Source organism: Eleutherodactylus coqui, chromosome 8 (assembly GCF_035609145.1).
Source record: "Eleutherodactylus coqui strain aEleCoq1 chromosome 8, aEleCoq1.hap1, whole genome shotgun sequence".
NCBI classification, from domain to species: domain Eukaryota; kingdom Metazoa; phylum Chordata; class Amphibia; order Anura; family Eleutherodactylidae; genus Eleutherodactylus; species Eleutherodactylus coqui.
This window is the reverse complement of record NC_089844.1, coordinates 139648230-139659484: the sequence shown is the minus strand read 5'-3', so window position 1 is coordinate 139659484 and position 11255 is coordinate 139648230. Positions and strand designations below refer to the sequence as shown.

General features: G+C 49.0%; 2 long non-coding RNA genes across 3 annotated transcripts; one reads left to right on the top strand and one right to left on the bottom strand.

The window, feature by feature from the left end:
• The first annotated feature begins 607 nt into the window (after nt 1–607).
• Nucleotides 608–2792, top strand: LOC136577602 (uncharacterized). 2 transcript variants are annotated; one of them, XR_010786516.1, is made up of 4 exons: nt 608–851; nt 2004–2147; nt 2408–2502; nt 2594–2792. It is a non-coding gene; the product is annotated as an uncharacterized lncRNA (long non-coding RNA). The 2 variants fall into 2 exon arrangements; XR_010786515.1 differs by having other exon boundaries at nt 609–818.
• A 3255-nt stretch (nt 2793–6047) lies between these two features.
• LOC136577601 (uncharacterized) lies at nt 6048–10694 on the bottom strand. The gene is made up of 3 exons (XR_010786514.1): nt 10438–10694; nt 6595–6738; nt 6048–6304 (listed from the first exon to the last, which is right to left on the bottom strand). It is a non-coding gene; the product is annotated as an uncharacterized lncRNA (long non-coding RNA).
• Between the last annotated feature and the right edge of the window lie 561 nt (nt 10695–11255).

Here is an 11255-nt window from a genome sequence, read left to right as displayed (position 1 = left end):
CCCACCAAGCTGTTAGCCACCAAAAACGTAGGTGGCTATGGGTGACGCTGACCCTCACCTGGGTTGGCTCGCCGGGCCTCGCAGCTCCACTGCCGCACCCCCTCGCCTTTGTGAGGGTCGACCCATAGTACCGCCCAATCGTGACTGTAAACCTGAGCACTATTTCTATGCCGCCAACCGCAGAGTCTTTGCCCTTAGGGAGACGCGCGCATTTTACTTATCACAACAGAACGCAAAATTCCGGCCGAAATCTTAGCTCCGCGTGCTGAAAACCCTGAAAGAGCCAACCGAAATTTACCATTAGGAGATTGCCATTGGAAAAACAGTGGCTTTGTCACCTGCCTATCTGCTTATTCCACCAGCTCCTTTGCATACGTCACTAAGCAAGCGCTGTGATTGACTGGCACTGTAGCTTTATGGTTAGTGTAGCACCACCCGCAAGGCGATTCATTATGGGCATCTCAAAGCAGCCATAGGCCCGCGCCCAGGGTAATGGCTCCAAATTGGCATTAGAACACAGTGCGGCCGGTGGTGCTGCAGCTGAACCCCAGGCATATTAGTAGTTTACACTGCGGTTATTCCTGCTGCCGATTCCAGCCAATGAGGTGGCTGGAATCGGCACTATGTGACTTCCCATTGTGCACGAGCAGTACAGTTCAGCTGCCGTGCACGATGAGAGCTGTGCCCGCGCCTCACGTGACCGGTGACGTCACCGATACTTGAATTTGCCCGCGAATTCCGAGCCTACAGAGGAAGCTGATGGTTGGAGCCTTTTATACTACTTACAACGTGGGAGAGGAAGATTTCTGCGCTGTGTGGTGAGTACCTACCTGAGATTAATGCGCTGTGTGGTGAGTACCTACCTGAGATTAATGTGCTGTGTGCTGTGTGTGGTGAGTACCTACCTGAGATTAATGCGCTGTGTGCTGAGTACCTACCTGAGATTAATGCGCTGTGTGGTGAGTACCTACCTGAGATTAATGCGCTGTGTGCTGAGTACCTACCTGAGATTAATGCGCTGTGTGCTGAGTACCTACCTGAGATTAATGCGCTGTGTGCTGAGTACCTACCTGAGATTAATGCGCTGTGTGGTGAGTACCTACCTGAGATTTATGCGCTGTGTGCTGAGTACCTACCTGAGATTAATGCGCTGTGTGCTGAGTACCTACCTGAGATTTATGCGCTGTGTGCTGAGTACCTACCTGAGATTTATGCGCTGTGTGGCGAGTACCTACCTGAGATTTATGCGCTGTGTGGCGAGTACCTACCTGAGATTTATGCGCTGTGTGGCGAGTACCTACCTGAGATTTATGCGCTGTGTGGCGAGTACCTACCTGAGATTTATGCGCTGTGTGGCGAGTACCTACCTGAGATTTATGCGCTGTGTGGCGAGTACCTACCTGAGATTTATGCGCTGTGTGGCGAGTACCTACCTGAGATTTATGCGCTGTGTGGCGAGTACCTACCTGAGATTTATGCGCTGTGTGGCGAGTACCTACCTGAGATTAATGCGCTGTGTGCTACGTCTGGTGAGTACCTACCTGAGATTAATGCGCTGTGTGCTGAGTACCTACCTGAGATTAATGCGCTGTGTGCTGAGTACCTACCTGAGATTAATGCGCTGTGTGCTGAGTACCTACCTGAGATTAATGCGCTGTGTGCTGAGTACCTACCTGAGATTAATGCGCTGTGTGCTGAGTACCTACCTGAGATTAATGCGCTGTGTGCTGAGTACCTACCTGAGATTAATGCGCTGTGTGCTGAGTACCTACCTGAGATTAATGCGCTGTGTGCTGAGTACCTACCTGAGATTAATGCGCTGTGTGCTGAGTACCTACCTGAGATTAATGCGCTGTGTGCTACGTCTGGTGAGTACCTACCTGAGATTAATGCGCTGTGTGCTGAGTACCTACCTGAGATTAATGCGCTGTGTGCTACGTCTGGTGAGTACGTCACCTGAGATTTGCGCGACGCCACCTGACGAAACCTGTCTTTTTTGGCAGATTTGTGCGCTACGTGTGGAGACGCGGCCACCCGAGATTTGTGCGCTTTTTTGCCAACTTACGTGTGGAGAGGATCCTGACGTTTGGACGCGTTTTGAGAAGAATTTCGCTTCGCTTGCACACAAGCTGACATAACTCGTCGAGGTAAGCTGCTGCATCTGCTAAAATTTTCATTGCGTGCGTCTGCTCATACGTGCTTATTTTGCGCATATTTGCAGGTTTTCGCTTGCATATGTATGTACGCGTGTGTGTGTATAAATATATATAAATAAAATAAGATTCTTGATTCTTCTGACCAGGTTGGGGGAGTAGTGGTCAATGTAAGTGGGTGGAACTGATCTAGGGATCAGTAATACTGGTGTGATGTGACTGTTAACCTGCTGATTTTTCGTTATTTCCTGCAGATCTGACGTCCTTGAGAACGGGAAGGCTGGCGGACAGTGAAGAGACCCTCGCCGTTCAGCAATCTTGAACCCGTTTTATGGACTGCTTTTTGCCGGTGACTCACCTTTTTTTTTTTTTTGGGGTATTTTTGGATAGACTAAGCTTTTATTTATTTTCTTGCAAACTTTTTTCTTTCTTCTTTACAGGTTATCTAAGGTATTTCAAGATTACCACACTGCGTTTGCTCACAATCATTGTTGAAGCAGCAGAGAGACTGACGGTCCTAGATCTTGGCTCAATAGGACGCTTTCAAGATGGGCATGTTTGCAAATCGACGTGATTCTTACATTGTTTTTTCTGTGCCTTGTTGTACTTCGTTTAAGTGGTAAAAATGGGCAGTCAGAAGTTGGGTATATGTATTAAAATTAAGAATATTGACAGTTTTGAAGACATTGTAATTTTTTAACATTTGCAAATGTTATATCTCATATGTGCAAGCATACTCTACAAATCCTTGCCAACATATATTTCCATCTGTTCACTTTATTCTAGACGCACATTTGCAAAAACATCCTTTGTTTGGAACCATTTTGGAGACATTCAAGTTGAACCTCATTTTTCCTCATTTTGCTAAATCCTTTTTCCTCCACCGAGCCAAGATTGCAAAGACTCGTGGGTGTCAGAATACATACCCCCTAAAATGACCCTATTTTACAAAGTACACCCCTTAATGTGTTCACTGAGGGGTGTCAGGAGGATTTAGATCACACATTTTCAGGAATTAATGGAATTATGATTAAAAAAATTATAATAAGGCTTTATTTCGGCTAATGTGCTATTCTAAATTTTTTTCCACCAAAAATCATCATTTTCATGTGCACTGACACCCCAAAATGGATACCCCTGTTTGTATTGTTTTCAGAAATGTACCCATTGTGGCCCTAATGTTATGTTAGTATGCACAAATGGGACCCAAAATGTAATCAGTACTATGTGGCTTTCTGAACAGACTGTTATGATCGTGTGGGCAGACTTAGCAGACTGCCAACACCATCGTGACCAAAGGACGAGTAGTCTAGTAGTATACATGCACACAGGAGATTCACATGGAATCCATGCAACTAACCCTGTGCTAAAGAGGGGGGGGGGGGGGGGGGTCGACAGTGGCCCAACCTAAGCATAGACATCGCCCAAATAAGAGGGCGGCCCAGTGGTGTTCGAAACTGGGCCATAGCTGATCGTAGGAGCCACAGAACAGGACACACGCATGGCATATAACAGAGACGGAACAGAATACACAGAGATAGAAAACACTGCATACAGAAGCCAAAAATGCAACCACTACTAACAGGCTGATTATAAAGAACAGGTATTACTTGACATTGTAGACAAAACGTGAAGCTAGCGGGCGAACTTCTAAGCTCCTGGTTATACCGCTAGTCCCCACACTAACCATGAGTCCAGGAGACCCAGACAATACTGCCCACTTGGCCTGTAGCAGCAGCCACAATGCATACTCGAGTATAGCCGATCCCAGTGTTAGCCAAGGTACCTAATATTACCCCTTGGCTTATACTCAAGTCAATAATTGACCCCAGGTTTTTGGGGTAAAAATTGGTACCTTGGCTTATACTCAGGTCGGCTTAGACTGAAGTATATCTGATTACATACAAAAACCTAATGAAATAAGAGCAATCGTTGCATGCAAAGCATTAACCCTTTCCAATCCATTTATTTTTTCTCACCCATTCTCCCCAGCTCCAAATAAATTGGTTCTGGGGAGAAAGGGTGAGAAAAAATACATTTTCCCTGCACCCTCCTGATCTGACAGAGTTCAGGAGGGTGCAGGGAGGGACCTGCTTACCTGTCCGGCGTCTTCCGTACTCTTCTTCTGCCTCCCGGCTCGGCGATCATGTGACTGCTGGGGTCAGGTAACACCGGCGGTCACATGATCGCCGGCCAGAATCTATGCATTACATAGCGCTAAGTAATGTGTAAAGGAGAAGGCAGAAAGGATTAAAATCCCTTTCTGCCTTCTCCTCGGGGGTCCTCGATGAGGACCAGTGCAGGAGTGCATCTGCACCCGATGTGCCTGACGATCGGGTGCAGATCCACTCCTGCACTGCAGTGTCGGGCCTGCCCCGACATTGGAGCTGTGGAGGGAAATTATGATGTCGGGGCAGGGCCGACATTGGACTGGAAAGGGTTAACAGCGGGAATCTGTTGTCTCACCCATCCCCTCTGTGGCTGCGGGAGGCCAACTGTCATTAGCAACAGTCTTCAGCAGTAGATGGTGTGGGCTCAGATCTGTAGGATGCAAATGCAAGTCCATTCCAGAAAGCTGCTTCCTAACATATACATACATTCACGTGCTGCGGTGGCAAGGGGTTAAAAGTGGTCCCTGGGAATCCAGTACTGATGATCTATGCGCAGTGAAGTGGTGATCTGCCTCCCAGAATCCTTGCCAATCAGCTGATGACGAGTGCGCACAACTGCCACTTCAGTCTATGCCAGACGCAGCACCGTACATTTCCGGCTGTACACGCCTGCATAGGATTGCATTTCAATACGCAATCCTATGCAGAAGGCCGTGGTTTGTCTACGTGAAATCACGCGCAGGAAACAAACCGCGGCATGCTCTAATTCTGTGCGGGGTTCGCAGAGCCCAGGACATAAACGTCACTCGCTGGCTGCCGTCTCTGCGCATGTGGCGTCTGCTGGCACATGAGTCAGAGCTGCGGGAGCGGGTGAGTTCCGCACTGCTCTCTGCAGGCGCTCAGGTCGGGTCCCATTGCGAGCAGCTGGATGCGACACGGCCGTCTGCAGGCGGCCTTAGGCCTCATGTCCACTAGAAAAATACAATCCGCGTAGAATCAGCTTTCTATTGTATAATTTTTGCATGCAGATATCTGCACACATTGCTATCAATGTGATAGCAATGTGGCCGATCCGCGGTAAAATGGAGCATGCCGGGTTTTTTTCTCCCACGCATGAAAAACGCAATTCTATTAAAATTCCATCCGCGGGTGCAAAAATCAGTTTAACGGACCACGGATGGCCAATGATTCCCTAGGGGCAAATCCGCTGTGGAAACAGCTATTCCATTTTGCTAGTGGACATGAGGCCTTAAGGCTCCTTCCCACAGACGGATCTATTCAACCTAATAGCTCAATGCTTACGGTGCGGAATTTCACAGCGGAATTCCGCACCGTAAAAATCACCCGTCCTCACCCACGGCATGCTCCATTTGCCGCGGGTGTACGCGTGGACGGCTTCCATTGCAGTCTGTGGAAGCCGTCCGCGGGTGTACGCGCGGACGGCTTCCATTGCAGTCTGTGGAAGCCGTCCATTCACGCTATTTTCCGCTGTAGCACAGTGGAAAATAGCGTGAAACAGCCTCTACGCCTACCGCCAGCCGCGTCACATGCCGCTGCGGTGCGTCACGCGCTCGATTGCCCATGCGCAGTGAGGCGTCATGCGGGACTCCGGAACCGGAGGTAAGTATTGGGGTCTCTTGGGGCCGCCGTGACGGGCTCCGCCACGGAATTCCATGGCGGAGCCCGTCACAGCCATGTGCAGCCGGCTTTACAGCGTGGGTAATCAGGAGCCTGAAAACATAAATAAGGTAAAACAGAAAAAGAAATTCAAATCACATTTTATTATTTATTAAAAATGTGGATTTTACACCAAGTGTCATTCCCTGATAAACCAAAGGCCGCTGTGTTTGGGGATCTTTTCTGTTTACTCAATCGGTGTAAAATATTGCGCAGTTTTTCAGGATCCTCCAAAAAGCTTATAAAAAAAAAAAAGGGAATCACCGGCAAAAAGCAGTCCAAAAAACAAAGGGTTTCAAGATTGCTGAACGGCGAGGGTCTCTTCACTGTCAGACAGCCTTCCCGTTCTCAAGGACGTCAGATCTGCAGGAAATGACGAAAAATCAGCAGGTTAACAGTCACATCACACCAGTATTACTGATCCCTAGATCCGCTCCACCCACTTACATTGACCACTACTCCCCCAACCTGGTCAGAAGAATATTATATACACACACACACACACACACACACACACACACACACACACACACACACACACACACACACACACACACACACACACACACACACACAAACCTGCAAATATGCGCAAAATAAGCACGTATGAGCAGACGCACGCAATGAAAATTTTAGCAGATGCAGCAGCTTACCTCGACGAGTTATGTCAGCTTGTGTGCAAGCGAAGCGAAATTCTTCTCAAAACGCGTCCAAACGTCAGGATCCTCTCCACACGTAAGTTTGCAAAAAAGCGCACAAATCTCGGGTGGCCGCGTCTCCACACGTAGCGCACAAATCTGCCAAAAAAGACAGGTTTCGTCAGGTGGCGTCGCGGAAATCTCAGGTGACGTACTCACCAGACGTAGCACACAGCGCATTAATCTCAGGTAGGTACTCAGCACACAGCGCATTAATCTCAGGTAGGTACTCAGCACACAGCGCATTAATCTCAGGTAGGTACTCACCACACGTAGCACACAGCGCATTAATCTCAGGTAGGTACTCATCACACAGCGCATTAATCTCAGGTAGGTACTCAGCACACAGCGCATTAATCTCAGGTAGGTACTCACCACACGTAGCACACAGCGCATTAATCTCAGGTAGGTACTCAGCACACAGCGCATTAATCTCAGGTAGGTACTCAGCACACAGCGCATTAATCTCAGGTAGGTACTCACCAGACGTAGCACACAGCGCATTAATCTCAGGTAGGTACTCAGCACACAGCGCATTAATCTCAGTTAGGTACTCAGCACACAGCGCATTAATCTCAGTTAGGTACTCAGCACACAGCGCATTAATCTCAGGTAGGTACTAAGCACACAGCGCATTAATCTCAGGTAGGTACTCAGCACACAGCGCATTAATCTCAGGTAGGTACTCAGCACACAGCGCATTAATCTCAGGTAGGTACTCAGCACACAGCGCATTAATCTCAGGTAGGTACTAAGCACACAGCGCATTAATCTCAGGTAGGTACTCAGCACACAGCGCATTAATCTCAGGTAGGTACTCAGCACACAGCGCATTAATCTCAGGTAGGTACTCAGCACACAGCGCATTAATCTCAGGTAGGTACTCACCACACAGCGCATTAATCTCAGGTAGGTACTCATCACACAGCGCATTAATCTCAGGTAGGTACTCAGCACACAGCGCATTAATCTCAGGTAGGTACTCACCACACGTAGCACACAGCGCATTAATCTCAGGTAGGTACTCAGCACACAGCGCATTAATCTCAGGTAGGTACTCAGCACACAGCGCATTAATCTCAGGTAGGTACTCACCAGACGTAGCACACAGCGCATTAATCTCAGGTAGGTACTCAGCACACAGCGCATTAATCTCAGGTAGGTACTCAGCACACAGCGCATTAATCTCAGGTAGGTACTAAGCACACAGCGCATTAATCTCAGGTAGGTACTCAGCACACAGCGCATTAATCTCAGGTAGGTACTCAGCACACAGCGCATTAATCTCAGGTAGGTACTCAGCACACAGCGCATTAATCTCAGGTAGGTACTCACCAGACGTAGCACACAGCGCATTAATCTCAGGTAGGTACTCAGCACACAGCGCATTAATCTCAGGTAGGTACTCAGCACACAGCGCATTAATCTCAGGTAGGTACTCAGCACACGTAGCACACAGCGCATTAATCTCAGGTAGGTACTCAGCACACGCAGCACACAGCGCATTAATCTCAGGTAGGTACTCACCACACAGCACATAAATCTCAGGTAGGTACTCAGCACACAGCGCATTAATCTCAGGTAGGTACTCAGCACACAGCGCATTAATCTCAGGTAGGTACTCAGCACACAGCGCATTAATCTCAGGTAGGTACTCACCACACAGCGCATTAATCTCAGGTAGGTACTCACCACACAGCGCATTAATCTCAGGTAGGTACTCACCACACAGCGCATTAATCTCAGGTAGGTACTCACCACACAGCGCATTAATCTCAGGTAGGTACTCACCACACAGCGCATTAATCTCAGGTAGGTACTCAGCACACGTAGCACACAGCGCATTAATCTCAGGTAGGTACTCAGCAGACAGCGCATTAATCTCAGGTAGGTACTCAGCACACAGCGCATTAATCTCAGGTAGGTACTCACCACACAGCGCATTAATCTCAGGTAGGTACTCACCACACAGCGCATTAATCTCAGGTAGGTACTCACCACACGTAGCACACAGCGCATTAATCTCAGGTAGGGACTCAGCACACAGCGCATAAATCTCAGGTAGGTACTCAGCACACAGCGCTAAAAATCTCAGGTAGGTACTCACCACACGTAGCGCATTAATCTCAGGTAGGTACTCACCACACGTAGCACACAGCGCATTAATCTCAGGTAGGTACTCACCACACGTAGCGCACAGCGCATAAATCTCAGGTAGGTACTCACCGCACGTAGCGCACAGCGCATAAATCTCAGGTAGGTACTCACCGCACGTAGCGCACAGCGCATAAATCTCAGGTAGGTACTCACCACACGTAGCGCACAAATCTCAGGTAGGTACTCACCACACAGCGCATTAATCTCAGGTAGGTACTCGCCACACAGCGCATAAATCTCAGGTAGGTACTCAGCACACAGCGCATTAATCTCAGGTAGGTACTCAGCACACAGCGCATTAATCTCAGGTAGGTACTCAGCACACAGCGCATTAATCTCAGGTAGGTACTCAGCACACAGCGCATTAATCTAAGGTAGGTACTCGCCACACAGCGCATAAATCTCAGGTAGGTACTCACCACACACAGCGCAGAAATCTCAGGTAGGTACTCACCACACGTAGCGCACAGCACATTAATCTCAGGTAGGTACTCACCACACAGCGCATAAATCTCAGGTAGGTACTCACCACACACAGCGCATTAATCTCAGGTAGGTACTCACCACACGTAGCACACAGCGCATTAATCTCAGGTAGGTACTCACCACACGTAGCGCACAGCGCATAAATCTCAGGTAGGTACTCACCACACGTAGCGCACAGCGCATAAATCTCAGGTAGGTACTCACCACACAGCGCATTAATCTCAGGTAGGTACTCGCCACACAGCGCATAAATCTCAGGTAGGTACTCAGCACACAGCGCATTACTCTCAGGTAGGTACTCACCACACAGCGCATTAATCTCAGGTAGGTACTCAGCACACAGCGCATAAATCTCAGGTAGGTACTCACCACACACAGCACACAGCGCATTAATCTCAGGTAGGTACTCACCACACGTAGCACACAGCGCATTAATCTCAGGTAGGTACTCACCGCACGTAGCGCACAGCGCATAAATCTCAGGTAGGTACTCACCACACGTAGCGCACAGCGCATAAATCTCAGGTAGGTACTCACCACACAGCGCATTAATCTCAGGTAGGTACTCGCCACACAGCGCATAAATCTCAGGTAGGTACTCGCCACACAGCGCATAAATCTCAGGTAGGTACTCAGCACACAGCGCATTAATCTCAGGTAGGTACTCAGCACACAGCGCATTAATCTCAGGTAGGTACTCAGCACACAGCGCATTAATCTCAGGTAGGTACTCGCCACACAGCGCATAAATCTCAGGTAGGTACTCACCACACACAGCGCAGAAATCTCAGGTAGGTACTCACCACACGTAGCGCACAGCACATTAATCTCAGGTAGGTACTCACCACACAGCGCATAAATCTCAGGTAGGTACTCACCACACACAGCACACAGCGCATTAATCTCAGGTAGGTACTCACCACACACAGCACACAGCGCATTAATCTCAGGTAGGTACTCACCACACAGCGCATTAATCTCAGGTAGGTACTCACCACACACAGCACACAGCGCATTAATCTCAGGTAGGTACTCACCACACAGCAGCACACAACGCATTAATCTCAGGTAGGTACTCACCACACACAGCACACAGCGCATTAATCTCAGGTAGGTACTCACCACACAGCGCATTAATCTCAGGTAGGTACTCACCACACAGCGCAGAAATCTTCCTCTCCCACGTTGAAAGTAGTATAAAAGGCTCCAACCATCAGCTTCCTCTGTAGGCTCGGAATTCGCGGGCAAATTCAAGTATCGGTGACGTCACCGGTCACGTGAGGCGCGGGCACAGCTCTCATCGTGCACGGCAGCTGAACTGTACTGCTCGTGCACAATGGGAAGTCACATGGTGCCGATTCCAGCCACCTCATTGGCTGGAATCGGCAGCAGGAATAACCGCAGTGTAAACTACTAATATGCGAACCCCAGGGGTGTAACACCTTACGGGGCCTGAAAACTGAAAGCATTGTCGGAAGGGAGCTGATGACGGCTCAGCTGTCAGAGGTGGTACAACAGTGAACGGGAGCCTCCATGCCCAACCGTATCACATCTTCTATGAAAGCTGGAGCAACGGGGCACTAGAAAGTCCATGCCAGCCCGTATCACATCTTGCATCCAAGCAAAAGGTGGCCCTGCTTAGCACTAGAGCATCCATGCCCCCCGGTATCAAATCTTGTATCCAAGCTAAAGGCGGTGAAACAGGCTACTAGAGCCACCTTCCCCTTCTCCCACCCCCGTATCACATCTTATATGAAAGCTGGAGGGTCCCAGCAGGGCACTAGAGATTCCATGCCCGCTCGTATCACATCCTGAATCTAAGCAAGAGGTGGCCCAACTTGGCACTACAGCATCCATGCCCCACCACACCGTAGCACATCTTGTATCCAAGCTAGAGGCGGTACAGCAGGGTACCAGAGCCTCCACGCCTGTCTATAGGGCATCTTGTTACCAAGCTAGACACTGGACCAGGA